General features: G+C 43.9%; 1 long non-coding RNA gene across 4 annotated transcripts in view; it reads right to left on the reverse strand.

The window, feature by feature from the left end:
* Nucleotides 1-13187, reverse strand: part of LOC134738288 (uncharacterized) — a 56835-nt gene extending 43648 nt beyond the window's left edge. For 3 of the 4 annotated variants that reach the window (XR_010123965.1, XR_010123967.1, XR_010123964.1), the window contains exon 1: nt 12991-13143. This is a non-coding gene — a long non-coding RNA (uncharacterized LOC134738288). Of the gene's footprint in view, nt 1-12990 lie in introns of all 4 variants that reach the window. The other variant, XR_010123966.1, reaches the window with a different exon arrangement.
* Between the last annotated feature and the right edge of the window lie 279 nt (nt 13188-13466).

Consider the following 13466-nt stretch of genomic DNA (forward strand, 5'->3'; position numbering starts at 1 on the left):
GTATACACCCGGTAATGGGATTGCTGGGTCTAATGGTAGTTCTGTTTATAGCTCTTTGAGGAATCACCACACTGCTTTCCACAATGGTTGAATTAATTTACACTCCCACCAACAGTGTATGAGTGTTCCCTTGGCAAAAGGGATTTTCAAGGTGTAATTAAGATCTTGAAATGGGGAGATTATTCTGGATTAACTGAGTGAGCCTGATGTTTATAAGTGAGCCTAAACTTTATAAGGGGAAGGGAGAGGTATGGAGTCAGAGAAGGAGGTGTGACAAAAGAAGAGGTGAAAGGGAGAGAAAGGGAGAGAAAGGGAGAGCAAGAGTGAGCAAGAGTGAGCAAGAGCAAGCAGGGTGCAAGCAGGGTGCAGGCAGGCAGGTGGTGGGGGAATTGGTTTGAAGATACTACAGTTGGCTTTAAAGATGGAAGAAGGAGCTGAAAGCCAAAGAATGTAGGCAGCCCGCAGAAGCTGAAAAGGCAAGGAAATGGATTTTCCTCTAGAGCCTCCTGAAGAAACACAATCCTGCTCATAACTCTGGGCTCAATAAAACCTATCTTGGACTTCTGACCTCCAGAACTGTAAGATAATAAATGTGTGTTGTTTTAAGCCACTGAATCTGTGGTTACTTTGTTATAGCAGAAATAGGGAACAAATAAAATAACTCAGGAAAATCTTTTAAAAATTTCTTATCTTCAGCTTATGAAAATGATTAGTGGTCTACAGCAATCATCCTGACAATTTAAAAATTCAGTCTCCAGGATTCAAAACTATAAGGAGTTATCTTCTTAAAGCATTTTTACAAAAATGTGTTGTTATGAAGTTTGATGATTAAGAAGATCAAAGTGTGTTTAGAGCCCCTAATTTTTCTCTAGTACTTCTTTGTTTCATATTCTCAATATCCTTTTTTTTTTTTTTTTTTTTTTGAGACAGGGTCTCACTCTCACTCAGGCTGGAGTGCGGTGGCACAATCTCAGCTCACTGCACCCTGGACCTCCTGGGCTCAAGTGATCCTCCCACCTCAGCATTGTGAATAGCTGGGACTACAGGTGTGTGCCACCATGCCCAGCTATTTTGTTATTTTTTTTATAGATGGGGTCTCGCTACGTTGCCCAGGCTGGTCTTGAACTCCCAAGCTCAAGTAATCTGCCTGCCTTCATCTCCCAAAGTGCTGGGATTACAGGTGTGAGCCCCGTATCTGGCTAGTATTCTTTATTATTTCTGGATTGAAGATAATTTATCATACATGTTTACATGATTTTAGATTTTTCCACCTTGTGAAATTTTGAGGTTGGTGGCAAAACTGACATTCTGCTTTTAATTAATCTTTAATAAAATGTGAAGAATTTCCAAGTAGAATATATTCTTGAAATATTTTTGCCCTAAAAAATTCAATAGCTAAAAATTACAGTTCTTGTTTAAATGCTAGTGAATAATTCTACAAAGATTAGAATTATCATGTAAATTCTTATTAATCTCTCTTATTAAACTTAATATTAAACTCTATAAACTTAGTAAAAAAAGACAATATTCTTTCTCAGCTAATCTAGAGATAATGCATTTTTCCTAATATTTTTATTAACTAGTTTCCTAATTTAGAAAATTTATTTTTTGTAGAGATGGGGCCTTGCTGTGTTGCCCAGGCTGGTCTTGACCCCCTGGCCTAAAGCGATCCTCCTGCCTCGGCCTCCCAAAGTGCTGGATTAAAGGTGTGAGCCACTGCTCCTAGCCTCTAATTTTTTAAACTATGTGAATTTAATTCTTATATTTTGCATAATATGAACACCATTCACAATCCTCATTACATTTTGCATCATTTTACTCATACAATTACATATATTTCAAGGAGCTGTTTTTCTCTAAAGTATACATCTAGAATCCTTATCAGAATTTGAGAGGGCCAGGCATGGTGGCTCACGCTTGTAATCCTAGCACTTTGGGAAGCCGAGGCGGGTGGATCAGGAGGTCAGGAGTTCAAGACCAGCCTGGCCAACATAGTGAAACCCTCTGTCTCCTAAAAATACAAAAAAGTAGCCGGGTGTGGTGGCTGGTGCCTGTAATTCCAGCTACTCAGGAGGCTGAGGCAGGAGAATTGCTTGAACCCGGGAGGCGGAGTTTGAAGTGAGCCGAGATCACGGCACTGCACTCCAGCCTGGGTGACAGGGCGAGACTCTGTCTCAAAAAAAAAAAAAAAACAAAAAAAACATTAAGAGGAAATATTCAAATAGTAACAATATATCTATATAAAAGCAGAAAATGCAAAAAAGAAAGAAAATACTACTAATAAACAGTATACCTGATTGACATACTTTGTTCATACCATCACCATTATTTCACAGGCTAGCTATGATATGCAACCATGAGAGATACTGTGTGTCAACTCCCTGACCTAAGCAATCACCCAAACCGTAGGGGCAAGAAGCCTGGAAACAACGCTTCCCAGACTCTCTGGCTGGCAGGCTTCAGGTTAGATTCTACTCTCACTTGTTTGGGGGATGCAGAAGAGAAGGAGAAGCCAGTGTTTGAGAGGCAGGACAGGCCAGCTCGCAGCAGCAGCAGCTGCTCCTGTAGGGTTTTGCATGGCGTTCTGGCATCTCCTTGAGAATCTCCCACTTTGATGCTGCTGGAAGCGGACACCATTCATGGCCACTTCCCTGGGATCTCTGAACTTCCAGATTTCAAAGTGGCCTTTCTGCCCTTTCTTCCTGCTGCTCTTGTGAGGTCGTGAATACCTCTAGTTCCCTGTATTGAACCTCTCTTCCTTCTCTGAATACCTAGAGTGGCTTCTGTTTTTCTGACCAAACCCTAATACAATAACATGCACATACAGTAAGAAGATCATTGATCACCCTCAGGTTCAGGGAAGACACAGTATCTTGAAGTAGGCATTTGAGTATGTGGCCTTCCAAAGGCTGAAGACAAAGCAAAGCAAATCTCGCCTAACTACCAAGGCTAAAGCCACATTCCTGTGCACCCCGATTTCTGTCCAGCCAGAGCAAGCCCACAGGTCTTCATCTGACCGTGACAAACTTCAATGAGGCTGCTCAGCCTTCATAAAAGCCGAATGTATTTGTTTTGTTGTTGTTGTTGTTTTGTTTTTACCAGGATGAAATCAGCACAGTGAGGTAATAATACTTCTGGCCTGTGGGCACTCGGGCTCTGCAACATGAGAAAAACAACCATTACTAAGGCATCAAGTTGGTAGGTAGAGTCTTTCCACATGTGAAGGTGCAGTAAGTAGGGCTGGGAGTAAATGAACAATAAAATGCATCCCTTATGGTGCAAAGGACAGGAACTCCCTGCATCAAGGAATGGGGAAACAGGGCAAGGAAGACAGCTCAGAGCCAGTGAAAAGAAAACCTAGTAAGCACCCAGTGTTGTGCTGGTCCAGTGGTTCTCTCCATGTTTTTGGTCTTGAGACCCGTTAAAAATTACTGATGGCCCCAGACTTCTGTTTATGGATCACTACCATTTTATAAATTGAAACTGAGAATATTTTAAAAAGAAGAATACACAGCACACATCCCAACAGCTGTAAGAGCCAGTAGGCTTTGGAAACCACGAAGGTGAGAAAATGAGAGTAAAAAGACAAATAACATCTTGGTATTTTCATGAAAACAGTGTTGACCTCGAAGCTACCCTGAAAGGGTCTTGGGGACTCCTGGACCACACTTTGAGAGCCACTGTGCTAGGCTGTTGATTCTAATCTAGCTCATTTCATTCTCTTAACACTGAAATGTGTGTAATTACTATTCCCATTTGACAGGGGAAGAAACTGATAGATCAGAAAGGCCTAAGTAACTTGCCCTAAGTAAGCTTGCAGATCAGGATTTAACCCTGCTCTCTCTGCCTCCAGAGCCTCCACTGGAACAAAGGACTTGACCACGGGAGGGCCAGGCCCAGGAGGGATTAGCTGGAGAGTCCCCAGGCGGTCATGAGGGTCCCCGCAGTGGGAAGAAGGAACCGTCCCCTCGGGAGCTAACTGGCCATGAGGAGAAACTGGAGTACCCAGCCTTACCCCCACTGCGAAATGGGCCCACATCCTCGACGTTATGGTCTGGGAGAGGGAGACAGCCTGGAATGGAGACCTGGCTGCCAGTGCGAACTTTGCCATCTGCTGATGTTGAGCCCTTGGCCAGGCACCCCTAAGGGGTTGGGCTAGAGAGTGTCTTAGAGCAAAACACCATAGGGACTCCCCCCAGCCCTGAGCTCTCAGTCCTGTATCCGGACTAGAATCTCAGGGTTGTCTGGTCAGCTGAGGGTGGGAGATGAGGCTGCATAGCCTGAGAGGGAAAACAGCTCTATTCTCACTAACCCACATGGGCAAAGATCAGCCCAGAGAATCTGGGGCCTTTTCCAGGACCATAATAGGTGATTTTGCTCCAAAGCCTGCCAGTGGGAGTATCAGTTTAAATCCACCGAGAGCAAGTTTTATATTAGAATAGCATTCCATAGCTACTGCTGGCCTTCCACTGGGGAGCTGTTTCCAATCTCAAAGATGTCAAACAATTTTAAAGGCACAGAAGCTCAGTTTTACCCAGCCGGGCAGGCAATGGCAGAAGGCATGTGACTGCCAGCATTTCCACAGCAAATGCTCAAGGCAGCTTCACAGCAGCCCCCACCTCAACCCTGACCCCAGACTCTGGTCTCTATTCTGCTTCCAGCTCCAAGACAGGCTGGAGGAACAGCTGGTCCAGAAACCTGGGGTGCCCATAGCTACCCACTCAGACCCTCTGTGGGATGCATGACTGTCCACATCCTCAGGGAGGCCTGCATTTGCTTAGACACCTAGCTCCTGGGCACACTCTCTGGAATCATAGGCCACTGCCAGGTCCCCCATGCCCATGGCCACGGCATTCCCTGCCAGCCTGGCATACTCCTCATGCCGCCTCCCAGGCAGGGATGGCCATAATCTGTGAGCAAAAATAACACTAACAATAGCTCACGTTGTGAGGTTCTTCCCACTGCACGCTTCTCATGCCCTGTCTTTCCGGAGCTTTACAAAAACTCTACAGGGTTTGCAAGTGATAGCCCATTGTCCTTCTTCTTTATAGATGAGGAAGCTGAGGCTTGGTTCATGAAAGGGGGTGTCTAAGGTCACTCCATGGGAGAGCTGGCACTAGGTCCCAGGTCTCTCCATCTCAGCCCAGGGTTCCCTCTGCTGTCTGGCATTTTTGGGGTGAGGTACAGAGCAAAAATGGTGCAGGGCACTGGGGCCAGAAGTGTAGTGAGCCCAGGACCCCTTTCTTGCCTTTGTCTCATCACTAGTGGCCACCAGCCATGAGTCCTCAAGGGATCATTCTCTGAGCTTAGAAACATACAAATCAGGAGTTTCAATCAGCTGAGCAATCTGTTTCATTTTAATTTTCTTTTCTAAATTTAAATTTAATTAAATATTAAATTTAAACTTAAATGGAGAGATTTAAATTTAATACTCAAATCTCTCTCTCCCTATGCCTCCTGTTCCTGGTTTCCGGAGTGTAAAGAGCCTGCCTTTGGCCATCTCAGGAGCATTGGTGGGTGAAGCTCATCTTAGGAATCCTTCTTGGGCTGTGACTGTGGCCACTGAGCAGGTTATTTGGCAACATGCCCGGGTGAAAGAAACCCTCCAACTTTCCAGACATCATGTAATAGGCCCTGCGTCCTCCCTTCCTGGGCTTGGGTCATGATGAGAAAGAGGCTAACCTCACTTTTGGGACCTAAGTGAGGTTAGCCCTTGTCTTGGTAAAGCCACTTCTGGGAAGCAGCGATTTGCCCAGACCAGTGGTAAACGTTGGGGTGGTCCTACCAGGCACAGGCCTGGATGACCTCCAGGGCTCCCCGCCCCCAATTCTGCAGTGGTGGGATGCAAGCCTCAGCACTTAACAGGCTGTTGCTGGACAAATGGAGCCCAAAGCAGGGGGTGGAGAGGGTCAGGCAGCCAGAGGGAGCCATATGAGGCTTCAGCAGTGGGATCCCAGCTTGATCCAGGTGCTGTCACCTCTGGCTCTTTACCCAGAGGAGTGGTGTGCAGAGACGGAATCTCATGCAGCCTGGCTGAAGACACTGGGCTCCACATTGAGTTGCTCTGTCAGGAAAGACCTGATACATGAGTGTCATGGAGCAGCACAGAGGACCCTTCAACCAAAGTCATGATCTCACCTCTCAGGGTTGGCTGGCTGTCCCAGTAGTTACAGGATTCTGAAGTGGACTTGGGGTGGAGAAGCACTCACATGGGCGCTCAGAGATTCTTGCCTCTAGTAAAGAGGAACCTCGCACATCTGTGTCCGGAGAGATTCCGCTACGAGGCTGCTGGAGCCGCTCTCTCGGGCTGGACAGAGAGCTGGTGGGTGACTCCAACCTTCCTTTGGGGGCCAGCTCCTCCCGGTGCCTTGCTAGGAAAAGTCCTCGGGAATCTAAGGAAAGGCACTCTACCAAGCAAATGGCTCAGCTTTGTGCTATGAAGGCCAACCTTCCCCTTGACAGCAACTCCTCTTTTTAGACCTGTGTACTCAGCCCTCAAGCTCCCGTGGCAGTGTGAGAACAGCACCTTTTATCCTTCACTCTTGGCCATTTGGGCGCTGGGGTCGGCAAAGGTGTAAACTGCTTCCTGCATCACCATTTGTGAATCAGGGGCTGATGGCTCACAGGTCTAAGGTGATCAGATGCAGGTGGGACAGCAGGTGAGTAAACAAACAGCCGCAAGAGAACGTGATCTGTCCTTCATGGAGGTGAGAACAAGGTGCTGGGAGAGTGGGAATGGTCATGACTAAAGCCGTGGGAGCAAAAGAGGCTGCGAGGGCATGATGCCACCATAGCCTGCCATGGGTACTGCCTGCTTAGAAGGCTGACAGCATGTGTGGGGAGGCCCAAGAGGCGAATGGGAAGACAAGGGCTAAAGGAGGAGTCAAAAGGCTGCCCCAACATGTTAATAACTCCTAATGTGGCTCCCTGGGTGGCAGGCCTGACCCTTGCCCACTCCCGAGAGCAGATTCTCAGAATAGGCTTCTGATGAGAGTGCGGAATGAGTCAAGGTCATTGGGTGCAAGTAACAGAAACCAGTGGGCCCATGTAAGCTAAGAAGGAATCTATAGGGAGGATGTTGAGGTGTTCACAGAATCGGCAGAACTTTTTGGAGAAGCTGGGCTTGGAAAACAGATAGGAACCAAGAGAGGCTGGACAGCAGCCAGCAGGTCAAGCGCACATCCCAGAAACACCTGCCATTGCCAGAGGTCACCTTTCAATTGTCCCTGCATCTTGGCATCTTTCCTCCAAGGGTCGAAGTTTCAAATGACAGAAACATGAATCCCAACTCCCGCATCTGGCTGACAGAGGGCAGGGAGCAGGCCCTTCTGGGTCCTGGTGTCTGGTGAAGGGAGGCCTGGACGCCTTAGGGACAGACATCCAGCTTTTCTCCATGCAGCCTTGTGGTGGCTAGAGAGCTTCTGACTTTGGGGATTGGGCAGCAGTTGCCAAGAGGAAGCATCCGTTCTCCCAGGGGTTTTACTCCTCCTAAGCTATGGAAAAGTTCAGTAACAGCCTGGGGTTGGAGGCATCCCAGGGTCCCAGGTTGGTAGAAGGGCAGAAGTTACTTTTCTAGTTTCTGCCTTTCCTAATAACTAATTCATTTCTTTCTGTGGCTTTTTGAGAAAATATCTTGTTATCATCTGCATAGAGATCCTACTGTGTACAGTACAAGGTAGAGGTAGGGAAATCCTAAACAGAGCATAATGAGGACTCCTCTGTAAAGGAATTTTCACGATTGAAATGTATTAAATGCCTACTGTATGCCAGCTGCTGGGTTAAGTACACTTTTATATGGCAGGGAGAAGAATATATTCTAAAACCTTGCTACACACTATATGTAATAACCTGAAACTGGAAGCTACCCAAATGTGCACCAACACTGGAATAAATTATAATATATTCATATATTGGAATACTGCAGTATAGCAGCATTCTTGGAGCCTGGTCTGCCCCTATGGGTCCCTGTGATCCTTTCAAGGAAGCTGCAAAATCAAACCTATTTTCATAGTAATTCTAAGATATTATTTGCCTTTTCCACATTGATGTACAAAAGCAATGGTAGGTAAAACTGCAGGTGACTTAACACAGATCAAACAACAGCACTAAACACAACTAGTAGTCATTGAATTATTCACTCCCATACATCCTCACTACAAATTTTCCAATTTCACTCAAGATTGTATCTTGATGAAGCAGTAAAAGTTATTAATTTTAGTCAGTCTCAACCCTTGAATGCATGTCTTTTTAATATTCTGTGTGACAAAATAGGGAGTTTGCATAAAGCACTTCTGCTAAATACTGAAGTACAAGGGATGTCTTGAAGAAAAGCATTTGTGTGATTGTGTGAGTTGCAAAGGGAACTAACTGCTTCCTTGTATGTGATTCTTGGTGTGCAGGTGCAGAGACTCTTGGTTTGGGATGGAATTTCTAGGTCATAGAGTATGTGGATGTTCAACTTCATGAGAAAATATCAAACTGTTCTCCAAAGGAATTATTAGACCTTTACAGTTTTTTGGCCAAATTAAATGGTCTTTCATTTCGGTCTTGATTTTTGTTTTCCTAATCATTAATGTGGCTGAATGTTCATTGGCCACACAGATTACCTGACAATGCTAATTTTGAATCAGCCTAGTCAGCTAATGTCACAGAATACATCAACATGAGCACAGGTGGTACTAGCCAGGGATGGGAGAGGTGGTTTCGTGTGACCGTATTTAATGTGTTATAAGATGCCATTAGTTATAAGATGCACCATCAGCTTAATACAGATTTACTGAAAAAAAAAAGTCATATCAAATTAAACACTTTTTAAAAAACAAATAATAGTGTACTGTATCAGTCCATTTTCACACTTCTATAAAGAACTGCCTGAGACTGGGTAGCTTATAAAGGAAAGAGGTTTAATTGACTCACAGTTCCGCAGGAAACTTACAACTGTGGCAGAAGGCGAAGGGGAAGCAAGGCATGTCAGGCATGTCATACGTGGCAGCAGGAAAGAGACAGTACGCAGGGGAAACTGCCACTTTAAAAACCATCAGATCTCTGAGAACTCCATCACTATCATGAGAACAGCATGGGGGAAACTGCCTCCATGATCTGATCACCTCCCACCACGTCCCTCCCCCAAAACATGGGGATTACAATTCAAGATGAGATTTGGGTGAGGACACAGAGCCAAACCATATCATGCACATTTATCTGTATAATCATATAGCATTTTCTTTTTTAATATCACCATCAATTCTAAATTTTCTTCACATTTACAGTCTGAAGACTCTTCCTAGTTGAGGCAAATACTGTCATAGAAATGTAGACTTATGGAACTTGTACCTGTGAACTTGACGTCCTGAGTATACTTAGAAGAGACAGTTAATATGCCAGGTTTTGCATGCGTTTCCTATTTGGTTAAACTCATGGTTTCCTTTTCTCTGCAATTGAATTACATATCACTGGAAATTTGAAAGTCACCCAGATACTTTTGACAGATGGATGTGCAGTATCTAGTGATAATCTTTCACAGGGCACAAATTAACCACAGCAGCCTCTCCTAGCTCTCAATTCTGCAATCTCCTTGGAAAGATTTAGCTAAGTTTGCATAGCTCAGTGATGACAACCATGTCACAACTCACTCCTCTATTTGCTTCTAGTAAATTTGGGTTGCCATCAATTAAAAGACACAACCCAATTTCAGAAACGTTCAGAAGTGAAAGAGTATGCATCTTATTTTTCCTCTAATTATCTAGTAATTAAATCTTAAATGTGTATATATGTGTGTGTGTATATATATGTGTGTGCATACATAGGTGAGTGTGTGCATGTGTGTGTGTGTGTGTGTGTGTAGCCAACATTTATTAAGCATCTACCAGGTGATAACTTCCACGACTCCATGTCAGGGACTCTCCATTTATTATCGTTCATCTTTACAGTAATTTTGTGAGGTAGATAACATCCTCATTTTAAAGGAAACTGAGGTTCAAAGGGTCAAGATAACTTGAGCAAGACTCATAAGCTGCAGAATCAGAATTCAAATCTAGATCTATCTAACTTCAAGGCCCGTAAACTTTCTACCACGTTATGAATCTCTTTTTTAGGTACTAAACTCCACGAGCCACTACTAGGTCAGACCTTGAATGAATTATTGCCAATTCTGCCTGTTATGTCTCTAAGGTTGGATGCCTCCCTTTAGGAAGAGGTTACTGGCAGGGACAATGGAGAGATTTACAAGAGAGCTGAGCAATGTTAAAAATAACAACAAGGTATTTGCTCCTAATCCTGTTAAGCTCCCTTGAGCTCTGTGCAAGCCGAGAAGGGGAGGGCATGTTAATTTGCTTGCGTACAGGTGCATCTAAGGTTGCTGTTACAATCTCCACATCTTCCAACCTTAGCCAGGGCTTGGTGTCACTTTTTCTAGTGTTCGTGGGTGCAAAACCCTAATTTGTTTTATTATGATGAACAATCATAAAACTGATGTGCTAATGTCAATAAGGAGGCTCAGTTTCAGCCCTGGAAAGGTACTTCTTTTCATTAAGAGTGCCCTGGCCAGGCACAGTGGCTCACACCTTTAATCCCAGCACTTTGGGAGGCTAACGCGGGTGAATCACGAGGTCAAGAGATCGAGACCACCCTGGCCAACATGGTAAAACCCCATCTCTACTAAAAATACAAAAATTAGCTGGGCCTGGTGGCACACACATGTAGTCTCAGCTACTTGGGAGGCTGAGGCAGGAGAATCACTTGAACCCAGGAGGTGGATGTTGCAGTGAGCTGAGATCGCGCCACTGCACTCCAGCCTGGGGACAGAGCAAGACTCTGTCTCAAAAAGAAAAAAAAAAAAAAAAAAGAGTGATGCGTGGTGGTGTTGAATCAGACTCAGGGGTTTGTATTATTTTCAGTCTCCAAATTACATACAGGTCCATTTGGAGCTCCTACAGACCTGAAGAGACCTGGAGGGTAGGGGGAGGGTTCTCTAACATCAGATACAACAAGCCGTAAGCTATCTTGGACATGTTAAAACTTGTGGGTACTCAGACCTTGCTGAAGGAGAGTGTTCCTTCATCACCCTCAAATGCATGGCTTAGTTTGGCCAGTCACAAACTTTTCATCACCAAAAACCCCATTCTATAACTTTTCCTGCTAGGCCTCTTCCTATGAAGTACTTTTATCCACCAACTTGCATGTTGGCTTTAAAAAATTCTCTATGAATTAGATATAATCAGCAGAAAAGAAATTCCAGCCAAAAGGAAAAGAACATGAGATTTTACTCAGCCTGCCAAGGGAACCTTATCTCAGGTAAAACATGATTTTCCTTAGGCTTTTTCTTGAAATGTGAAAAATAACTCCACAGTTCCACTCGCTACCTTTTCAGATAAATCCTCAGGGGTCCACTGACCTGGATTTGAAACCACTGGTCTGATTTTCTCAACACAGTTCACTTAACTTTGTGGCTGACCTCAGGACCAATCGCCACTCACTTTCCACTCCTGCCTTTGGATCAAGCCCATCTACACAGAAAACAAGGTACTATATTTCTTCAATCCAGAGATACCCTATCAAACTTTTTCACTGAACTTTCCCCTCCCATCAGTAATTTGTGAGAGGTGTGGTTGCTCTCCATCTTCACCAGGACTTGATATTGTCATTAAAAAAAATTTTTTTAGCCATTCGAATAGGTGTGTGGTGGTTTTATTTTGCATTTTCCTAATAACTAATGATGCTGAGGATATTTTCTATGCTTAATTGCCATCTATATATGTTCTTTGGTGAGCTTCCTGTACAAATATGTTGCCCATTTTTTTGGTTAGGTTATTGAGTTTTGAGGGTTCTTTATATATTCTGAATTTAAGTTATTTGTCAAATATATCCTTTGCAAATACGTTATCCTAGCCTGTGGCTTGTCTTTTCATTTGCTTAGCGGTGTCATTTACAGAGCAGATGGCTTTAATTCTGATGAACTCTGATTCATCAATTTTTCTTTTATGGACTGTGCTTTTGATATTGTTGTATCTAAGAAATTTTTGCCTAACTCAACATCACAAAGATTTTCTCTCTTAAGCTTTCTTCCAATAGTTTTATTGTTTTAGGTTTGACATTTAGGTCTATGATGCATTTTGAGTTAATTTTTGTACAAGGTACAAAATTAGGTACCTAGGGTATGGGCCAAGGGTCAAGATTTTTTGTTACTTTTGCATATGGATATCCAATTATCCCAGCACAATTTGTTGAAAAGTCTATCCTTTCTTCATTGATTTACCATTGCATCTTTGTCAATTGACCACACCTGTGCGGGTCTATGGCTGGGCTTTCTCATTCCATTCACCAATACCACTCTGTCTCAATTCATATAGAAGATGCCTATAGATGCCACCCCAAAATATGCCACTTTGGCATGAGGACTGTTGTGAGCTGAAGGCAACTGAGAAAGAGCAGATACCAGAAATGCTCTCTGCCCTCCCCTAAAATGTGCCTAAAAACCTAAAAGCAGGACATAAGTTTATGAGGCGTCTCTCCTCCCCTCTCTACCAAGAAAGATAAAAGTTGATTACTGAAGATAACTTTAAATCCTTATCAGTCTGAAGATGTCACCAGGGGAATCTACATAACAAACTCCCATTTATTTGCCTTAAGAGATACATATTATTAACCTCATTTTTCAAGTGCAGTAACTAAGACTCAAAGAATTTAAGAAATTTGTCTAAAATAACACAGCTTATCCTTTCCAGTGAATTTAAATCCATTATTTCTTTGTCTCCAAAGTCCGTGTTCTTCCCACTGCCCTAGACTGCCTGTGGTCCAAATCATTTTTAACAGATATCAGTCTTGCCTACGGATGAGAGACTTCTGAGGAAGCTGCTAAAAATTAAGGCTACTAGAGTTCCCCCAAGACCAACTAAATCTGAATCTCTGGGACTGGTACCTAGGCCTGGGTATTTTTCAAAAGCTCCTCACTTGATGCTGAGCAATGGTCAGGGTTGAGAACGCTGGACTTACCGCTTTCCAAAAGAAGGATCCTCCTGCCCTCACAGCACAGTGATCCGAGGTGCCTGTTCCTTGGATTTGGAAGCAATGAGCAATGAATGCTTTGCAGGAGGCAACCGCTCCATCTGCTTTAGGCCTGGGAGGCTCAGGGCTATAAAAGGCAAAGCTTTCTCCTTCATTTATTAAATGCTAGTAAATCCAAGGAGTGTGTCATGGCATTTTAGCATCAACTTATCACACATGTTTGTGCTGGCTTACGGTTGCAATCCTGATGAAAAACAGGTGTGACTCCTCAAAGCTGCTGTTAAGGACTTAATGGGTTACAAAAGGATGCTAATAAAAACTTTGGATGAGAGGAATGTTGCCATTTCAGAGGATATGGTGGAACTCTCATTTCTCAGAGGGATTTGGCCTTCGGGGGCATATTTCAAAGCAGAAAGCAAAGTTCCTTGCGTCACCGTGGGAGGCAATAGCATCCTGGAGATGTG

Source organism: Pongo pygmaeus, chromosome 16 (genome assembly GCF_028885625.2).
Source record: "Pongo pygmaeus isolate AG05252 chromosome 16, NHGRI_mPonPyg2-v2.0_pri, whole genome shotgun sequence".
In the NCBI taxonomy this organism is placed as follows: domain Eukaryota; kingdom Metazoa; phylum Chordata; class Mammalia; order Primates; family Hominidae; genus Pongo; species Pongo pygmaeus.